The 21,692-nt window shown below is 41.6% G+C and overlaps 1 protein-coding gene across 7 annotated transcripts in view; it reads left to right on the forward strand.

The window, feature by feature from the left end:
- The window catches only part of TDRD10 (tudor domain containing 10), a 75,264-nt gene that overhangs the window by 47,900 nt on the left and 5,672 nt on the right, over positions 1-21,692 (forward strand). For 2 of the 7 annotated variants that reach the window (XR_004539221.1, XR_004539220.1), the window contains exon 7: positions 20,053-20,176. The exons of the other annotated variants lie outside the window; for them this stretch is intronic. The gene's annotated coding sequence lies outside the window, so the exon portion shown is untranslated. The remainder of the gene's footprint in view (positions 1-20,052; positions 20,177-21,692) is intronic. 7 annotated transcript variants of the gene reach the window in all.

Here is a 21,692-nt window from a genome sequence, read left to right on the forward strand (position 1 = left end):
TCTTGATGACCACCCCAGACTATAGGACGTTCAGAAAAGAAATAAAAACCACACTTTTCAAGAAATTCCTGAAGCAGCAATAACATCACGACCGTTTAGTAACTCTAAAACTGACATTTGATCTACCCATTACTGCACTAATTAATAACAAAAGAACTTCCACAATGACCACCTATTAACTCTTTTACAAACCACCTCACCCTCAACAACCCGCTAAATGTTTATAAGATCTACAACTTACCTCTCTTGCTAATCATTGTAACTCTGTTTTTTTTTAAATTAACCTTTTGTAATCCGCCTTGAACCGCAAGGTAATGGCGGAATAGAAATCCCTAATGTAATGTAAGTAATGTAATGTAATATAAAGTGCTACCCCACCACCTAACTTACCCTCTCTATCTTGTCTAATCAGGTTGTATCCTGGTATGGTTATATCCCACCCATGAGAGTCTGTGAACCATGTTTCGGATATAGCTGCTATGTCTATGTCTGCATTAACTATTTCTGTTTCTAGGTCTAGAAATTTATTCCCTAGGCTGTGTGCGTTAACATACATAGCTCTCCATTCTTTCTTTTTGTTAAGCTCCTGTTGTGAGCCACCCATTTGAGTCAAATTGTCTCCTAGCGATTCGCTCGCAGTAAGGGTACTTACCTCGGACCTAGAAGCGTAATGTTGGTTCGCTACATCAGGATCGTTACTTACTGCTCCAGTGTAAAAGTGGGTACCCACCCCCGACTTACCTAGTTTAAAGCACTTCGAAGTAGGCGGGCTAGTCTGTGTCCGAAGACATTCTTATCTCTGTTGGTCAGGTGGAGTCCGTCTGGTCCCTGTAGTGTCTTTCCGTGATTCAGGAATCCGAAGTTCATCTCCTGGCACCATCGTTGTAGCCACTCATTCGTCTTCAGGATGCGTTCGTCCCTGTCCCTTCCTCTGCCCCTAACAGGAAGAATGGAAGAGAATACTACCTGTGCTCCTATCTGCTTCAATCTCTTTCCCAGAGCTCTGAAGTCTCTCGCTATGTCCTCCAGGGTGTTCTTGGCAGTGTCATTCGTTCCGACGTGGATGAGCAGCATGGGGAAGTGGTCCTGGGGCCTGAGAAGTCTATCGAGACAGGTGGTCACATCTCTTATTCTGGCTCCGGGCAGACAGCAGACCTCCCTCGACTGCATATCCGGTCTGCATATTGGTCCCTCGGTGCCCCTCAACATGGAGTCCCCAATGGCTATTACTCTACGCTTCCTTTGGGGGTGTCGATCCATCGTCCCTGGAGATGGAGAAGTGTGTTGATCCTGGTCCACGTCGGTAGTCTCTTCCTGCAGGACCTGGAATCTGTTCTTCAGGCTCAGCTGTGGAGTCGATGTGGAGCTGCCCTGGTGAGAGAAAGAGTGAGAAGGTGAGGAGATTGTAAATGGGGGGGGGGGGGTCTCCTACGTTTACCTGTGGAGGAGGTCACTAACTGCCAGGAGTCAGTGTCTCCATCCATCTCCTGAACTGCAACAGTTGGTTTCTTTGTTGGCGGCCCTGGAGTCATCATGGGTGATCTGTCACGGGCCTGTTCTGTGATTTGGGATAGTTCCTGCACTATCCCATCGATGTAGGCCTCATCCTCTCTAATGCCTCTCAGACGTTTCACCTCCTCCCTAAGGCTTCTTAGTTCCTGCATGATGTCTTCATCCCGCTGACCGACCTCCTCTGTCTGTGTAGAGGCCGTGATGTACTGCTGTGGGATGGCCTCGGTCTGCGCGGAGACGTCCTTTCCCGGGGCTGTGTTCTCCTCTGTCTGTATGTAGGCCGAGTTCATCTCCCGGATTACCTCAGTGCAGGTTTCCTGCTGGGCTGCCTGGGCTTCTTCTCAAGGCTCCTTCGCAAAGGCGCTCTCGCTAAGGCGAGCGCCTTTGCCGCGCGCCGAACAGCTGGGCGCCGTTGGCTCCCTTCCTCTTAAAGGGGAGCCCGGGCCGATGCGATCTGTGATGCGGTGGGGGTGGGCGGAGCTAGCTCTCGCCGCGACCCCGATCTGCCTGCCTGCTTGCCGGTTAGTCCTCCTCCCTTCTGTGTCTCCGGCTTCCTCCCCTCTCTGCTACCAGCCTCTCTGCCTGAAAGAAAAAGATGCTCATTTATATTACGTAGGTATTTAAACATCTCTATCATATCTCGCCTCTCCCGCCTTTCCTCCAAAGTATACATAAGAAGTTGCCTCTGCTGGGTCAGACCATAGGTCCATTGTGCCCAGCAGTCCGCTCCCGCGGTGGCCCATCAGGTCCATGACCTGTAAGGTGATCCTTTGCCTAAAACCCTTCAATCCCCTTTATCCCTCTATCTATACCCTTACATAATCCTATCAATACCTCTATCTGTATCCCTCAATCCTCGCATCCATCAGGAATTTATCCAATCCTTCTTTGAAACCCCGTAATGTACTCTGTTCTATCACAGCCTCTGGAAGCGCATTCCAGGTGCCCACCACCCTCTGAGTGAAAAAGAATTTCCTAGCATTGGTTCTATACCTGTCCCCTTTCAATTTCTCCGAGTGCCCTCTTGTTCTTGTGGTTCCCGATAGGTTGAAGAATCTGCCCCTCTCTACCTTCTCTATGCCCTTTATGATCTTGTAAGTCTCTATCATGTCTCCTCTGAGTCACCGCTTTTCCAGGGAGAAGAGCCCCAGCCATTCTAACCTGTCTGCATATGAAAGGTTTTTCATACCTTTTTATCAGTTTCGTCGCTCTTCTCTGAACCCTCTCAAGTATCGCCATGTCCTTCTTTCAGTCTGTCCCCATACTCCTTATGACGAAAACCACACACCATTTTAGTAGCCTTCCTCTGGACCAACTCCATCCTTTTTATATCTTTTTGAAGGTGTGGCCTCCAGAATTGTACCCAATAGTCTAAATGAGGTCTCACCAGAGTCTTATACAGGGGCATCAATACCTCCTTTTTCATACTGGCCATACCTCTCCCGATGCAACCTAGCATCCTTCTAGCTTTCGCCGTCACCTTTTCAACCTGTTTGGCCATCTTAAGATCATACCATACAATCACAACCAAGTTCCACTCTTCTGTCATGCACATAAGTTCTTCACTCCTTAAACTGTACTATTGCTTCGGGTTTTTGCCAAAATGCATGACCTTAGCATTTTAGCAGCCAAATTTCAGATCATTCTTCAAGCTTTGCCAGGGCCCAAGTACCTGGGAAACTCCTAAGTAGTAAAACAAATTTTATGCTTTTTATCCTAGGAATAAGAAGTGGATTTCCCCCAAGCCATCTCTATAATGGTCTATGGACTTCTCTTTTAGGAAATTATCCAAACCTTTTTTAAACTTTGCTTACCTAACCAATTTCATCACATTCTCCAGCAACGAATTCCAGAGTTTGTTTAATGTTGTTTTAAATCTGCTTAGTAGCTTTATCGCATGCTCCTTAGTCTTGTCTATAAAATACTGGGTGGAGTGGAAAGGGTAGATATGAATTACTTGTTTACTTTTTCAAAAAAATATTAGGACTAAAAATGTCATAATGCCCCTATATTGCTCCATGGTGCGACCTCATTTGGAGTATTGCGTTTAGTTCTGGTCTCCTTATCTCAAGAAAGATATAGTGGCACTAGAAAAGGTTCAAAGAAGAGCGACCAAGATGGTAAAGGGGATGGAACTTCTCTTGTATGAGGAAAGACTAAAATGGTTAGGGCTCTTCAGCTTGGAAAAGAGACGGCTGAGGGGAGATGGGATTGAAGTCTACAAAATCCTGTTTATAAATCTTTATTCATTTTCTTATGTTACAACAAGTGTTTCAATAAACTCATTAGAAATTTGAATATACACACTTGATTAACTCATATATTAATATCAAATTTAACATTTCATTAAAAATTTAATATTATATAAAGTTATAATATTATGCAAGAAATCAAAATTTATATAATTCTTATTAGATATAATAATCCCCTTTCCCTCCCTCCCTCCCAATCATTAATACATAAATCAATTTTTATTGTAATTCATTCATATATTAATTATTATATAATAATCAGAATTAAAAGCCCACCCCATTCCCCTCTATTCAAATATCTTATCATGGGAAAAGTTAATCATCCATTAAAGAAATCTGTTAACGGTCTTCAGATTTTTCCAAATTTTATTCATGAGAAAATTTATCATTCTTTGCAAAAATCTTTTAATGGTCCCCATATTTTTTGAAATTTATTCATATATCCTTTATGTGTTGCAATAGCGAGTTCCATTTTATATATATGGCATACAGAATTCCACCAGAACATATAATTCAATCTATCATGTTGTTTCCAATTGAATGTGATTTGTTGTATTGCTATTCCAGTTAGGATAAATAAAAGTTTGTTATTACTTGATGAAATTTGGCTTTTTGCTCTCATGGTTGTTCCAAATAATATAGTATCATATGTTAAGGCTACTGGATTTTCTAATATTCTATTAATTTGGGGCCAAATTGATTTCCAGAATGATAAGATAAATGGACAAAAGAATAAAAGATGATCTAATGTCCCAATTTCAACATGACAGTGCCAGCATCTATTAGATTTAGAGCTATCAATTCTATGTAAACGTGTAGGGGTCCAAAATGCTCTGTGAAGAAGAAAAAACCAAGTTTGTCTCATAGATGCTGATACCGTACATTTTAGCCTCCAAGACCAAAGTCGTGGCCATTGAGATGCACTAATTTGGTGTTTTATCTCAATGCTCCAAATGTCTCTAAGAGCATTTTTTGGTTTTTTATTTATAAATCCAGATATTATTTTATACCACTGTGCGGCTTTATGTCCTATTGAGTCCATCTGGAAACATAAGAATTCTAAACTGTGATATTTAGCAAGGTTTTTCCATTCAGGGAACCCTTCCTGAATAGATTGCTTCAATTGCAACCATTTAAAATATTGTGTTTTATTAAGACCAAATTTATGTTGCAATTGTGAAAACTCCAGCAATTTGTCATTTTTTATCACATCATCCAAAATACGAATACCTGCTATCATCCAATGTTTCCAGATGACTTTAAAACCGCCAATTTTGATCTTGGGGTTTAGCCATATTGTTTGAGTAGTTGATTTATTAATTGGAATTTGAGTTAGATTACTTATGTATCTTAGAGTTTTCCAGGTATCTATAAATATTTTATGATCTTTGTATAACTTTGGCATTTTGATACTAATTACATGACTAAGACGTAATGGAAATATAAGTCTCCATTCCAGCCAAAACCAGTCTGGAATATTATCAGTGGGTTCTGGGAGGATCCAATACATACCATGTTGTAAAATATAGGCTTGATGGTACCTATAAAAGTTGGGAAAATTTACCCCTCCCTCCTTAATTGGTTTTTGCAATGACACTAAAGCAATTCTTGGTTTTTTATTAAGCCAAATAAATTTTGTCAAAATTCTATTTAATTTTGTATAAAAAGATTCTTGAAAGAAAATTGGTATCATTCCCATTTGGTAGCAAACTATAGGCAAAATCATCATTTTAACTGTTTGTACTCTTCCCCACCAAGATAAATGTAAAGGATTCCATTGCTCACAGAATTCTGTCACTTTCTGTATTAGACATTTTTCATTAATTTTCATTGTTTCATCTACTGTTTTTGTTATCCAAATTCCAAGATATTTAATAGATTCTTCCTTCCAAACAAAAGAGAATGTATCAAATAAACCTTTTGTACAATATACATTTAGAGGAAGAACTTCTGATTTATTCCAGTTAATTTTATATCCTGAAAAAGTTCCAAATTTCTCAATTAGTTCAAGTAGATATGGAATGGTAGATTCTGGATTTCTCAAATATAATAATAAATCATCTGCATAAGCAGATATTTTATATTCTCTGTCTGAATGAGGTATACCTTGTATCTCCTTTGTTTGTTGGATAGCTAATATTAAGGGTTCTAAAACAATATCAAACAGCAAAGGAGACAAGGGACATCCTTGTCTAACTCCTCTCTGTAGATTAAATTTTTCTGAAAAAGTATTATTGATATATAATCTTGCAGAAGGGGAGCTATACAATGTTTTTATCATTTGTATGAATCCAGGACCTATACCAAACCATTCCATTGCCTGATACATAAAAGGCCATTCTACTCTATCGAAAGCCTTTTCTGCATCCAATGAAATAGCAAAAGTAGGTTCATTCATTTTCTTTGTTAAATATAGCATATGGAATGCTAATCTGGTATTGTGAGATGAATGTCTTTGAGCAACGAATCCTGTTTGATGCATACCAATAATGTGGGGGAGAGCATTAGCCAATCTTAACGCAAGTATTTTTGCTAATAATTTTCCGTCTACATTTATTAAAGATATTGGCCTATAGTTTGAGACCAAAGTGGGATCTTTATTAGGTTTTGGTAAAACAATAGTTAAAGATTCTGATATAGTGCCTTTAATACAACCTTTATTAAGTTGATATTGATAAAGATTTAGTAAATAGGGTAGTAAAAAATTTTGAAATGTTTTATAAAATTCAACTGTATATCCATCACCACCTGGAGCGGATCCAACTCTAAGGGATTTCAAAGCTGTTCCTAATTCTTTTATTGATATTGGTTCTTCTAAACTTCGTTTTATATGTTCAGGAATTTTTGGACCCTCTAACATTTTCAAAAATTCTAAACCATCTTTTTCTTTATTTTTATAAGTCTCGGAAGAATAAAGAGATTTATAAAATTTTAGGAATTGTTTTAATATAGGTTCAATTTGTGTAAATGTGTCTCCATTTTCATCTTTTATAGCTATTAATTTTGTTTTTCTTTTTTTTGTTTTAAGATAGTTTGCTAATATTCTTCCCGACTTATTTGAGTTACCATAATACAATGTTTGCTGAGAAAATAATTCTTTTCTAATCATTTTAGATGAGATTTCATTATATTTAATTTTTAGTTTTAATAATTCTTGTTGAATTGAATATTCCCATTTTTCTATTAATTTTGTTTCCAAATTTTTAATCTCTTTTTCTAAAATTAAAAATTGTTTTTTATTTTGTTTTTTGAGAAAAGCCGAATAGGAAATTATTTGTCCTCTAATTGATGCTTTAAAAGCATCCCATAAAATTTCTCTATTAATCTCATCTTTATCATTCATTTGAAAAAATTCTTTCATTTTTATTAAAAGATTTTCACAAAAAATTGGATCAGCCAACAATGTATTATCGAACTTCCAAATTGGTTTATTATTATTTTGATCTATAATTTTAATTTTTATCCATACTCCACCATGATCAGATAAAATAATAGGATCAATGGCTGCTTGTGTCACTTGCTGTGCTAGATGATTTGAAATAAATATATAATCTATTCTTGAAAAAGAATTGTGAACATGAGAACAAAAGGAAAATTCCCGATCATTAAAATGAAGTATTCTCCAAATATCTGTTAAATCACAAGATTGTATCAAATTTTCTAATCCCATAGATTTCATAACTCTACTTGGGTTTTTATCTAATAAAGGATCCATTACAGCATTGAAATCCCCTGCTACTATTAGATTTGAAGTAGCTAGTGGTAAGATCAGTTGTTGAAGGGTTTTAAAAAATTCATTTTGGTTCGAATTAGGGGCATATATATTAATCAACATCATGGTAGTATTTCCCATATTCATTTCCACTATTACCCATCTTCCATGAGTATCTGAAGCTTTTAATTTGAATGAAGCAGAACATTTTTTACTAACTAGAATAGCAACACCTGCCTTTTTCCCTATAGCTGGTGAGAAAAAACAGTGTTTGACCCAACCTCCTTCCAGCTTATTAGATTCAATATGTGAAAGGTGGGTCTCTTGTATAAAGCATATATCTGAATTTTGCCTCTTTAAAAATGATAGAGCTTTTTTCCTTTTTATCATATGATTTAGACCATTAACATTTAAGGACATTATTTTAAAATCCATTTATCTTTTTTTTTTTTTAATTTTCAGATAGTAAACAATAAATGATTTTAAGAAAAAATTTTCCCAGTAATTTAAATATTTTATATCCTTTCCCCTCCCCTTATCCATCCTTTTCTTATATATCCCCCCTCTATTCCCTCCCATCCCTCCCTTCCCTCCCCTTTTTATTACGAAAACTTGGATACGCAGATTGAGGTTAGATTTAAATAACTCCCCCAAGCTATTAATAAATTTATCTAAATTACTACCAATTTTTTTTATATATACCAATAGATTTTTAAATCAAATTAATATATAAAAAAAAAAAACTTAGTCATAAACATTTTTCATTAATTTGATCCTTCTTAAAATTTAAAAGATTTTTATCCATATTTGTATATTTTTTAAGTTTATAAGGATAATTTATTCTAAATGAAATAATATATAAAATTATATCATCATATTATATAAATTTTTGTATATGATAACACAATTTGTAAACTTAAGTAATTAAATAAATAAATATATTATTTAAATATAAAACCTTGTTCATCCTCTATGTTCATATGATATACTCTTTATATAATAATATGATTTTAGGAACCTTTCTTATAGATAAATGAAGTTTTCTATTTTTAATTTAAAAATATTAAGATCAAAAGAAATTCATTCTCCCATTACTGTATTCCAAAGTATCAGAGTTTGTTATTTTAAATTTATCCACTGAGAATCAATAAAATAAAATCAAAAACTTATCAGGTAAACTTACGTTTCAAATTGAGATTTTTTGTATATATTTTCTATTGAAACGCAATCTATTGTATTTGAAACGCAAGTTTAGCCGGAAGAACCGCCTCTTACAGGAAATCACCCGATTAAACCAATCATGTTATGATTGAAGGATGGCTCTGTTTTCTCTCTATACTCCGCCCCCAATAGTTTCTAACCAATCAGCACATCCCTTATTCTTTTGTCAAAGAGAAAATCTTCCTTCGTCACCATTTTAAGATGGATCTCTGTCCAGTTAAGAGTTTTACATGTAAGTCTATTCTTGTTTAAAAGTTCTAGAATTGAATCATGTGGATTTCTTTAGATTTTTATTTCTTCTTTGCTTCATATTGAGAACGTTGCATGCTGTTCAAATTTTTAATTCGGTCCTCGTGCAAATTTTCCGTTGTCCTGAGAGTTTTGAATCCTTAACCGATGTTTTCAATTTTTCAATTTTCTTCTATATTGAAAGATTTATTTACTATATGAGTATATATAAGTAAATAAATATTAAAAAGTAGCCATCAATTGTTTTTAAGTTGTCATTGGTTGATCAAATTGGTCCATAAATTCTTGTAGTTTTTTGGGGTCCATAAAGTTTTGGGTTTTGTTAGCGATAGTAACTTTCATTACCGCTGGATAAAGGAGACCAAACCTAGCTCCTAAAGATCTCAGTTGGGGTCTCATGTCCAGGAATTGTTTTCTTTTTGATGCTGTTTCTTTTGCAAAGTCTGGTACAATATGTATTTTTGAGTCTTGACATTTTAGATTTTTGTTTTCCTTGGCTAGTTGACATATTTCTATTGCTTGTTGATGTCTTAAAAGTTTAAATATTAAAGTCCTCGGTCCCGTTTGAGTATTGTTTCTTTGTGTTGGAATCCTATGTGCTCTTTCGATTTCCAATTCTGTTTTAAATTTTAATGGTAATATTTTAGGTAGAAATTTTTCCAGAAAGGCTATCGGATCGTTTTTTTCCACTCCTTCCGGTAGTCCAATAATTCTTAAATTGTTCCTTCGCTCACGATTCCGGCTATCTTCAAGATTTCTTTTAATTTCTGCCACCTCTTTCCAAATGGTTTTGCTGTATCTCATATCTATGTTTAGTTGTTCTGAATTATCCTCCAATGTAGAAATTCTGTTTTCTGTCATGTCTACTCTTTTTGTAAGGATTGCGGCTTCTTCAATCGCTTTTTGTAGTTTTTTATTACTATCTAAGACAATCTCTTTTATTTGTCTCAGTTCTTCCATAACGTCGAGATTTTTTTCTGACGGCAGCGGCACTTTAGAGGGTGTACCCGGCTCTGGTTTCGACCTCTTGTTGCTTCCTGTTCCAGATACTCCGGCTCCCAAGTCAGCTTTATTTTGTTTGTTTGAAGCCATGTTCTGATATATCTCAGTATTTTCTTTTTAAAATATATATTTTTTTTGTAGTATTTCTTATATATATAGCTTGTTTATGCGGAGCTACTCTCTCACCCAACCATCAGAGTTCGCGTCCAAGCCACGCCCCCTAAGTCTACAAAATCCTGAATGGAGTGGAACGGGTACAAGTGGATCGATTTTTCATTCCGTCAAAAATTACAAAGACTAGGGGACACTTGATGAAGTTACAGGGAAATACTTTTAAAACCAATAGGAGGAAATTTTTTTTACTTGGCGAATAGTTAAGCTCTGGAACACGTTGCCAGAGGATGTGGTAAGAGTGGATGGCATAGTTATTTTAAGAAAGGTTTGGACAAGTTCCTGGAGGAAAAGTTCCTAGTCTGTTATTGAGAAAGACATGGGGCCCTGGATCAGTAGCATGGAATGTTGCTACTCCTTGGGCTTTGGCCAGGTACTATTGCCCTAGATTGGTCACCGTGAGAACGGTCTACTGGGCTTGATGGACCATTGGTCTGACCCAGTAAGCCTATTCTTATGTTCTTTTTTCCTTGCTCCTCCTTGTCCTCTTTTGCTCTGTCCCTACTCCTTCGGCACTTTTTTAAGGTGTAAACAATTTTTATTGATAATAAAAGATCACAAACAACGATGGAAATGGTTTTACCATGATAAACGGCACAAGCTTCAACAATACACTGGAACATACAGTAACTGGCTAGAAAGGGAAGAACGAGAGGCATGTAGAAGTGAAAAAAGATGCCAAGGGTGATAATAGGCTAATTTATAATCCAAACAAGTAAAGACATTCCGGTCTAGAATCCAGTCCCCAAGATAGCGGAGCAAACATGCCTTGATTCTATGTCTGAACATCTGGCCTCTTCAGTGATTTCAACCTTGGGGATTTTTTTTGGTAGGTCTTTTCTCTTTGGCGGGAAACTCCGCCATTTTAGCTGAGTCTTCAGCCGATGTCCCTCCTAGATTAGAAAAGCAGGAACAGGTCCATCAAGACTCTTCCTATGCAGTTGAGTGTGCTTCTGCCCCACTTGGGGGGGAGGGGTTCCCAGATTTTGTGTTGGCTATGAATAAGGCATACTGCCTGTACATGGCTGGTGGTCCTTTGAACTCCCCAGTGGTCTCTGCTTTGTCTGGGGAGTCTCTTTCTTTGAAGCCAGCAACTTCCTCTACCCCCCTTTCCTCTGTGTAAGTGCCAGTATCTCTCATTGGAGGATATGGGCTTTCCTGGATGACGACTTGTCACCAGACAATGACCTCAGTTTCTCTGGGGACTTGCAGGACCCTTGGGGTGGAGGGGGGCAATGATGCAGGTGGCTGGGTGTCAGAGCCGCCTGTGGGGGAGGATAATTCAATGGTGTGCATTTTTCACCAGGAAGAGCTGCAGGAGATTATTCTTCAGGTGTCCTCATGTTGCATTTTGAAGATGATTCCAAAGAGGCTCCTGATGTGGTGGATCCTCTTCAGGGGATTTGGATGGCTTCCCGTTCCTTCCCCATGCATTAGGATCACCAAGATACACTTCTCCCTCTGTATTTGCGGGGGATGCGGGCAGACCATAGGCGCAAATACGGAAAAATCACAAATAACTTTTTTAATGTTATTTGCGGTTTTTAGAAAAAGCCTTCCATTTTTATTATTGGAACCGTGAATAACTTTTCTACAGCGATTTCTAGGCAGGCATGCTGGGAAGAAGCTTTTCTCTCTGTGGATGCTAGGAAGCAGGGTTATTCTCAGTGCACACTGGGAAGCATGGAAGCAGCAAATTTGTGGGAGAAAGCATGGTACTGTATTTTTGCACTAACTGGCACTTTTCTTCTAGCTTGGTCGCGTAAGGAGCAATTGAGCCCTTCTCTGGGGGATTGGGACACAATTTGGTCCAGATGCGAGGTACTCGCGGCAGGCCTGAACTCAGCGGTTTGGGCCGGTGTGGTCGTGGCGCTCTGTCAACAGCGGCTGCAGGCATCCAGAGTTCCCCGGCCTTAGTGCCTCGCGAGTCGGTTGGAGGCAGTGAGGCAGCATGGTCTTCTCTCACTGACTGGAGGGATTCCCCGAACTGCCGATGGTAGGGGTAAAAGGATTCCCTCTCAGCTGATTTTTCTATCAGCTGTTGCTGTAGCAGCTGGGATAGTTCAGGCTTCCCAGCCGCTACAGGCCCTGGAGGGGTTAATTTTGACGGGATCTTTGCCATTTTAACAGACAGTTCCCTCCATTTTGTCTGCAACCTCAGGTGACCTTCCCCCTGTATTGCAAGCACAGGGGCAGGTTTCAGCAGGGACCCCTGGGATTTTTTTCTCCTGATTTAATTTTTTGTCTTTGTGCAGAGCCTATTTTCAGGCAGTTGGGGGTCCCACGTGCGCCCGGGGATTTCGGGGGGATTCCCTCCGTACCTCCTGTGGCTTTGCCTCCCTCTTTTCATTAGGCGTCCCCCTCTTCCTCCTCCCTCATCCACGTGCCTGCGGGGGACTTGGATTGCGGATTGGTGGTCGGAGGAGCATGTTGGCATGGATGAGGACCTGGATGCTTTGGAGGACTTCCAGGATCCTCTAGAGGGGATGGCTGCTGGCAGCGGGGCGTCGGGTTTCCTGTCTTCCGGCGCAGAGGCGTCCGTGGTGCACCTTTTTTTCGGAGGGATGTGCTTTTAGATCTGATTTAGCAGGTCTCCTCGGTGCTGCGTTTTTGAAGATGCGCCACCGGAGACCCCGCGTATGGAGGACCCTCTGCTTCAGGGGGTCTGCCCTGTTTCCCGCTCTTTTCCTATGCGTCTGGATTTTTGGGATATCGTACTGGAATACGCCGGGGAGCCATCTCAGATTCACCTCCTTATGGCATCCCGGTGTCCTCGGGCGCAGGATTTCCTCCAAGTCTTGGGGTCGATGGGGCTTCCCTAGACATAGTGAGGTGGGTGCGGGCCCACATGCGTCCTTTTCAGTTTGCTGTGCTCCAGAGGTGGTCGCCCCAGAGGCAGATCTGGCGCTGTTAGCCTTCCGTTCCTTCTTGTCGGGTAAGTCAGTCAGTTCTGTTGGATAGTGCAACAGTGGTGGCTTCTGTCAATTGTCAGGGAGGCACCAAGAGCACTCAGGTAGCGCAGGAGGCGGCTCTGCTCATTGTCTGGGCAGAGTCCCACCTTCAGGACATCTCAGCCTCTCACATAGCTGGATGGAGAATGTTCAGGTGGATTTCCTCAGTCATCACGTGCTAGACCCCGGAGAGTGGTATCTAAGCCCGGTAGCCTTTCAGTTGATAGTACAGTCTTGGGGTCAGCCCCTGATGGACCTGATGGCCTCGAGTGTCAACGCCAAACTGATCCACTTCTTCAGTCGTCACAGGGACTGGCTGGCTAAGGGCCTGGATGCTCTATACCGCCATAGTCAAATGACTTCTAAGCGGTTCACATTGAAAGAAGGCTGGGCGAATTACAGAATGCAAGAAGAGAAATGTTACATAAGAAATAGGAGTTACATGAGAAATTACATCAGATTTGCAAAGGGGAAATATCTGCAAAGTGAAGGCTATCTGTTTAGGCGATTAATTTGTCAAATAGAACAGTTTTAATTGATTTTCGGAATGCACTGTAGGTCTGCCTGGCTCTATTTATGTAGTTTCCCAGCCAGGATTGCAGTCTGCATGCTTGGAACATGAAGGTTCTGTCCAGAAAGGATTTGTATTTGCAGCCTGTGATCTTTAAAAAAGGATCGAAAGGTGACCCGGGGAACTACAGATCTGTTCCCTCCATGGCCATTAGTGGGCAGAGTTCTCCGCATCATTTGCTTTCCGGGCCTTGTGGTTCTGGAGGATCTGGATTGGCTTTGGCGTCCGTGGTATGAGGATCTAGTGCGGCATCTGGTGGCGGATCCTCTTCCTCTGCCTCTATTGGACGGCCTTCTGACGCAGGGTCCCATTCTTATGTTCAATCTGGGTCCTTTCTGTCTTACAGCTTGGCTCTTGGAAGAAGTCGCCTAGGTAAGAAGGGGTATTCAGATAAAGTGATCTCCACTCTCTTGGGGTCCCGGAGGCTTTGGCATATATTTGAGGAGTTGTCTCTTTTTGCGCTTCCCTGCCTAACATCTTCGAGTACTTGCAGGATGGCCTGGATAGGGGACTGGCTTGGTCTTCTCTCCGGGTTCAGCTTGCAGCCTAGTCAGCCTTTTGTGGTTGTTGGCAGGTTAGCGTTTGACTGCCATTCCTGATGTGCTTCGCTTCTTGCGGGCGGCCAAATTGCTCAAGCCTCCCGTACGACCCTCTGTTCCATCTTGGGATCTGAATCTGGTTCTTTCAGTGCTAGTGCGTCCTCCCTTTGAACCATTGGGCGCTTGCTCTTTGAGGGACCTAACTCTTCAAGTGGTCTTCTTGGTGGCCATTCCTTCTGCTAGCCATGTTTCTGAGCTGCAGGCTTTCTCTTGTACGGCTCCCTTCTTGGAGTTTTGTAGGGAGCGGCTTTTCTTGAGGCCTGTTACTTCCTTTCTGCCACAGATAGTTTTCTCCTTTTCATGTCAATCAGGCAGTGGTCCTCCCGTTGTTGGGAAGTCGGGAGGGCTCTTCTGAGCAGAAGAAGTTGCGCAAGTTAGATGTTGGTCGGGTTCTTCGCTCTTATGTGCAGAGGACCCAGGAGCTCAGGAAATCAGATCATCTCTTTAGAAACATAGAAAGATGACGGCAGAAAAGGGCTATAGCCCATCAAGTCTGCCCACTCTACTGACACACCCAATTTAGTCTGTGTGCTAATGACCTAACTCTTTAGCTCGACCTTCGTAGTGATCCTACATAGGTGTCCCATTTATTCTTAAAGTCAGGCACGCTGGTGGCCTCAACCACCTGCACTGGAAGCTTGTTCCAGCGATCTATCACTCTTTCCGTGAAGAAGTACTTCCTGGTGTCGCCATTAAATTTCCCTCCTCTGAATTTGAGCGGATGTCCTCTTGTGGCCGAGGGTCCTTTGGGAAAGAAAATGTCATCTTCCACCTCGACACGTCCTGTGATGTACTTAAATGTCTCAATCATGTCCCCCCTCTCCTTACGTTCCTCAAGAGTGTAAAGCTGCAGTTTGTGCAGTCTCTCTTTGTACGAGAGCCCCGAGATCGTCCTAGTGGCCATCCGCTGAACCGACTCGACTCTGAGCACGTCTTTATGGTAATGTGGCCTCCAGAATTGCACACAGTATTCCAGATGAGGTCTCACCATGGCTCTGTATAGTGGCATTATGACTTCAGGTTTCCGGCTGACGAAACTTCTATTGATACAACCCATCATCTGCCTTGCCTTGGATGAGGCCTTCTCCACTTGTTTGGCAGCCTTCATATCTGCACTGATGATTACTCCCAAATCTTGTTCTCCTGAAGTCCTAGCTAATGTTTCTCCATTCAAGGTGTAAGTTCTGCATGGATTACCGCTACCGAGGTGCATGACCTTACATTTCTTAGCGTTAAAGCCCAGCTGCCAGGTCGAGGACCAGCATTCCAATGTAAGCAGGTCCTGCGCCATACTGTCCTGCAAGTTGCTTTCACTTACTATATTGCATAGTTTGGCGTCGTCGGCGAATAATGTTACTTTACCTTGAAGCCCTCGAGTCAAGTCCCCTATGAATTTGTTAAAAAGGAGTAGACCCAGGACCGAGCCCTGCGGCACTCCGCTGGTCACTTCCGAAGTCTCAGAGAGGGTGCTGTTGACCACCACCCTCTGACGTCTGCCACTCAGCCAATCGTTGACCCATGTAGTCAGTGTCTCGCCTAACCCCATTGATTTCATTTTGCTTAACAGCCTGCGATGTGGGACGCTATCAAAAGCCTTACTGAAGTCTAAGTACACGACGTCCAGAGACTCTCCCGAGTCTAGCTTTCCTGTTACCCAGTCAAAGAAGCTTATGAGATTGGATTGGCAGGACCTACCCTTGGTAAAACCATGTTGACTGGGATCCCTTAGATTCCCCTCATCCAAGATCGTGTCTAATTCACGTTTAAGTAGTGTTTCCATGAGTTTACACACTATTGATGTGAGACTCACTGGTCTGTAATTTGCAGCCTCTGCCCTGCAACCCTTTTTGTGCAGAGGGACAACATTAGCTGTTTTCCAGTCCAGGGGGACTCTCCCCGTACTTAGGGAGAGATTGAAGAGCATGGCTAACGGTTCCGCCAGGACATCAGCCAGCTCTCTGAGCACTCTTGGGTGAAATTGTCCGGTCCCATGGCTTTGTTCACCTTGAGTCTTGACAGTTCTAGCCAGTCCTCGTATGGGGGATGGCGCTTCTAAGGCTACTATTGCGCACTGGATCAAGGAGACTATTGCTTCTGTGTATCTACTTCAGGAAAGAGCCTTTTCCGGAATTTCTCAAGGCTTATTCCAGTAGGGGTCAGGCAGCTTCTTGGGCTGAGTCTTCGCTCGTACCTCCTGTGGTTTGATTATTTTTTCAGACACTACTGGGTAGACGTTCAGGCATGTTGGGACGCAGTGTTCGTTGAGCGTGTTCTGGTGTCAGCCTTCGGGGGTCCCACCCGTGATGGGGACTGCTTTGGTACATCCCATTCATAGAGATTAACCTCTACTGGTCTGGAGAGTGCTAAAGAAGGAGAAATTAGGTTCTTATCTGCTAATTTACTTTCATTTAGCTTCTCCAGACCAGTAGATGTCCCCACCCTGTCTGTTGTTGTATTGTGGCTATTGCGTGGGCAGTTTTTGCTGCGGGTTCTAGTATTTTTCTAGGGCCATGGAAAATTGAAGAACAGCGGCTGTGGCTCGGCTGGCTTAGCTGGCGAGCTGTGGGGACATTTTCTTACTGGTGTCTCTCTGCATTTTCCAACAGCATTTGGGTTTGTTAGTTATTACTCCTGTTCAGAGTATTGTTTATTTCTGTTACCAGTTCTTTGTTCTGTTTGGCTATTCGGCAGACTGATAGGAATAGGGGAAGGTATTCTTTATGTACTATTCCACAATTTTGTTTCAGTCTCCACCTGCTGATCATGATGAGGTATATAACCCACTCGTAAAGATTAACTTCTACTGGTCTGGAGAAGCTAAAAGAAAGTAAATTAGTAGGTAAGAACCTAATTTCTCCTTTTGTCTTATGGCTTGGTTCTTGAAAGGGAATGCCGCAAGAAGGGGAAGGTCCTGCCAATCTAATCTGATTGACTTCTTTGATTGGGTGACCAGTCATCTGGATGCCGGTGAGTCCCTTGACGTGATATACTTGGACTTCAGCAAAGCTTTTGATAGCGTTCCACACCCCAGGCTGTTGAACAAACTAAAATCGATGGGATTAGGGGATACATTCACAACATGGGTAAGGGATTGGCTAGATGGTAGGCTTCAAAGGGTGATGGTAAACGGTACCCCCTCCAAAACGTCAGCAGTGATGAGTGGAGTACCTCAGGGCTCCGTCTTAGGGCCGATTCTATTCAATTTATTCATAGGAGATTTGACCCAAGGACTTAGAGGAAAAGTATCACTGTTTGCCGACGATGCCAAACTATGCAACATAGTTGGCAAAAGCAGTGTGCCTGACTTTATGACGCAGGACCTAAGACAGCTTGAACAGTGGTCATCAACTTGGCAGCTGGGCTTCAATGCTAAAAAATGTAAAGTAATGCACCTAGGCAAAAAAAATCCACACAGAACTTACACACTAAATGGTGAAACCTTGTCCAGGACCACGGTGGAACGTGATTTAGGAGTGATCATTAGCGACGATATGAAGGCTGCCAATCAAGTAGAGAAGGCATCGTCCAAGGCAAGACAAATGATGGGCTGTATCCGTAGGGGTTTTGTCAGCAGAAAACATGAAGTCATAATGCCGCTGTACAGATCCATGGTGAGACCTCATCTCGAGTATTGTGTTCAATTCTGGAGACCACACTACCGAAAAGATGTGTTGAGAATTGAGTCGGTTCAGCGAATGGCTACCAGGATGGTTTTGGGGCTCAGGGAACTCACGTATGAAGAAAGGTTAAAAAGACTGCGGATGTACTCACTGGAGGAGCGAAGAGAGAGAGGGGACATGATTGAGACCTTTAAGTATATTACTGGGCGTATAGAGGTGAAAGATGATATCTTCAGTCTTACAGGGCCCTCAGTAACCAGAGGACACTCGCTGAAAATCAGGGGAGGGAAATTTCAGGGTGATGCGAGGAAGTACTTCTTCACTGAAAGGGTGGTAGATCATTGGAACGAGCTGCCTCAGAAGGTGATTGAGGCCAGCAGCGTGTTAGATTTCAAGAGAAAATGGGATATTCATGTGGGATCTCTAGGAGAGTAAGAATCAGGGAGTGGGTCATTGGTATGGGCAGACTCGATGGGCTATAGCCCTTTTCTGCCGTCAATTTCTATGTTTCTATGTTTCTATGAAAGGCTATTCCGATAAAGTGGTCTCTAACCTTTTAGGATCTTGGCGGTTCTCTACGTCTCAGGCTTATGTGTGCATTTGGCACCTCTTTGAGGACTGATGTTCCATCCAGATGGTAGTTTCCCTGCGTATGTCTCTGCCGCATATTTTAGAGTTTTTGCAGGATGGTCTGGAGCGAGGCCATTCCTGGTTCTCCTTGAGGGTTCAGGTAGTGGTCTTATCCTCCTTTAGAGATCACTTTGCACGGTCAATGGTTGTCATCTCTTTCTGATGTAATCCGTTTCTTGAGGGCAGCAAAGTTGATTCGACCTCCGGTTAGCCCTTTGGTTCTGGCTTGGGATCTCAATCTGGTGCTTTCGATGTTGATTCAGCCTGCATTTGAGCCCTTTAGCTCCTGCATACTTAAAGACTTTACTTTAAAGACGGTTTTTCTTGTAGCCATTACTTCAGCAAGATGCGTGTCGAAGTTGCAAGCTGACTTGGAATTATCAAAGGAGTGTGTGGTGTTGCGGCCTGTTTACATTACATTACATTAGAGATTTCTATTCCGCCTGTGCCTTGCGGTTCTAAGCGGATTACAAATTAGAAGAAAACTGGACATTTCCAGGAAGTTTACATATCAGGTACATAACAAGTTTAAGAATAGCAATGCATTCAGGTTGGGAAGATTCTTTTCTTTCTAAGGTTATTTCCCCCTTTTATGTGAATCAGCCAGTTGCCCTTCCGATTTTGGATCATCGGGAGAGTACTTTAGAACAGAGGCAGTTGCACAAGTTGGATGTCTGCAGAGTCTTCTACACTTATATGAAAAAGTCTCAGGCATTCCAATGGTCAGATCGTCTTTTTCTACTGATGGGCAGTTGTAAGGTAGAAGGTGCCTCCTAAGGCTTCAGTTGTGCTTGATGGGCTTGATTGACCATTGGCCGGACCCAGTAAGACTATTCTTATGAGTTTCTCAAAGCTCATTCCATTCGGGGGTCAGGCGGCATCCTGGATGGAGAGTTCTCTGGTGCCCCTGGTAGATATCTGTAAGGCTGTAGTTTGGTCTTCTCTGCATTCTTCTGTGAATCACTACTGGGTGGATGTTCAGGTGCGTTGGGATGCTGGTTTTGGTGAGCACGTTCTTGTGGCCCTTGGGGGTCCCACCCGTGATGGGTACTGTTTTGGTACATCCCATCTGTCTGTGCTAGTCTAGAAGAATGGTAAAGGAGACATTAGGTCTTATCTGCTAATTTTCTTTATTTAGTCCCTCCAGATCTGCACATAACCCACCCAGTGTTTGTGTTTGTTGATGAGAAGTCGTTTTTTTCTTGAATAAGATCTGGTGATTTGGGGGTTTTGTGCCTTTTTCCTTTTTCTGGGGAGTGTAAATAGTTATTGTGGAGCAGTGGCATCTGGTGTAGCTGATGAACTGTGGGGACAGTTTTAGTTGATTATTCTGATCCTTCTCCAACAGTTATGTTTTACTAAAAAAAAAAAAAAAAAATAGTTTTGAGCTCCTGTTCTTCCAGCTGGGATATTTGTATTGTTAAGAACATAAGAATTGCTATACTAGGACAGACCGCAGGTCCATCAAGTCCAGTATCCTGTTTCCAACAGTAGCCAACCCAGGTCCCAAATATCTAGCTAGATCCCAAGGAGTTAAACAGATTTTATGCTGTTTCTCCTAGGAATAAGCTGTGGATTTCTCCAGGCCATCTCAATAATGGTCTATGAACTGATTCTTTGAGGGGACAGCACAGTGTGTTCTCACTCCACCTGCTGGAGGATTTACAAGAAAGAAGATTAGCAAAGGTAAAAACCTAATCTTTCATTCTCCTTTCTTTTCTCAGCTTCTTTTTTTCAAGAACCATAATGGCCTTCTTTTTCCTGTTACTTTTATTTTTCTAACAAAAAGCTTTGCTGCCCTTTAAATCATCACCTTGATTTAACACCTCCTTGAAGTAATCCTCCATCCTGACAAAATTAGTTTCCTCAAGTCTAGGAGCCTCACTTTTGATTGAACCCTCTCCTTGCTTGTCCTAGTATTGAATCACATCATAACATCAGAAACACTTTCCCCGTTTATAAGAAATATAGCTTCTTCCCACTTGGGTTCTTTTATCTGGAACAGTTGTCCTTGAAGAGGATCTAATTTGAGTGAGATCCAAATTGGTGTGTTGGACTCATATTTACTAAGTTTATCTGCGTCATTGTCTTCATAAGAAGTATTTCTGGTGCAAAGCCCTCCAGGCTTGGACCCAAGTTACTACATTGTCAACTTTTCTATTCACTGTGATCCCCTTAAATACCCCCTTCCAATCTGTCCTCCAATCTCTGTTCTTCTGAACTTATGCTTAAGTTGCTATATTGTCATTGTACTGTCCTAATGTATTCCACTTTGAATGTTGGCTTGTAACCCGTTCTGAGCTACTGGGAGGTTGGGATAGAAATCGAAATAAATAAATAAATGAGTTTTGACCAGTGGGTTATTCTCTTGTAACTGCGAGTTGTGTGGAAGGCATCATCTACATTTTTCAGCTCTGCCTCCTTCCTCACTGGGCTGTAGCTCCCTAGTTTTTCCTTCTACAGGTCCATCCATACTTTTACAGAGTAGACATGGCAGCACAAAGGGACGCTGCATTTTGGTCCTTGGTGCTCACAGTAGGCTCATCTGTCCCACCCTGGAGTCAAGACTCATGTGCCTTTTGCACCAGAAGGAAAGATTAGGTTCTTACCTCAATATTGGTTTTTTCTGGTAGAAAGGCACATTAGTTTTTACAGCCCACCTGTCAGATATCAATTTCACCTGCTTTCTGTCTCAGAATGGTATGTGTTTCCAAAGGTTGGGATTTTCTCCTATCAGAAGAGTAGAGATATATGTATTTCTAAGAGACAAATGAGAGTATGAGAGCTTTATAAGTGTTTGTGCTAGTTGCACTCAGGTAAATGGCTTCCTTGGGTCCAGCTTGTTTCCGTAATGGGTTTTTTTTATTAACATTGTTTAATAATAATTGTTGAGAGTAGAAGAGATGTGACTTGCAGGGAGGTTCCCAGTATCCCTTCTTATTTTTCCTCTTACATAGTAACATAGTAACATAGTAGATGACAGCAGATAAAGACCCGAATGGTCCATCCAGGCCCAACCTGATTCAATTTAAATTTTTTTTTTTCTTCTTCGCTATTTCTGGGCAAGAATCCAAAGCTTTACCCGGTACTGTGCTTGGGTTCCAACTGCTGAAATCTCTGTTAAGACTTACTTCAGCCCATCTACACCCTCCCAGCCATTGAAGCCCTCCCCAGCCCATCCCCAATTGTTTACACCTGCTTT

The sequence above is a fragment of the Geotrypetes seraphini genome, chromosome 4, assembly GCF_902459505.1.
Source record: "Geotrypetes seraphini chromosome 4, aGeoSer1.1, whole genome shotgun sequence".
NCBI classification, from domain to species: domain Eukaryota; kingdom Metazoa; phylum Chordata; class Amphibia; order Gymnophiona; family Dermophiidae; genus Geotrypetes; species Geotrypetes seraphini.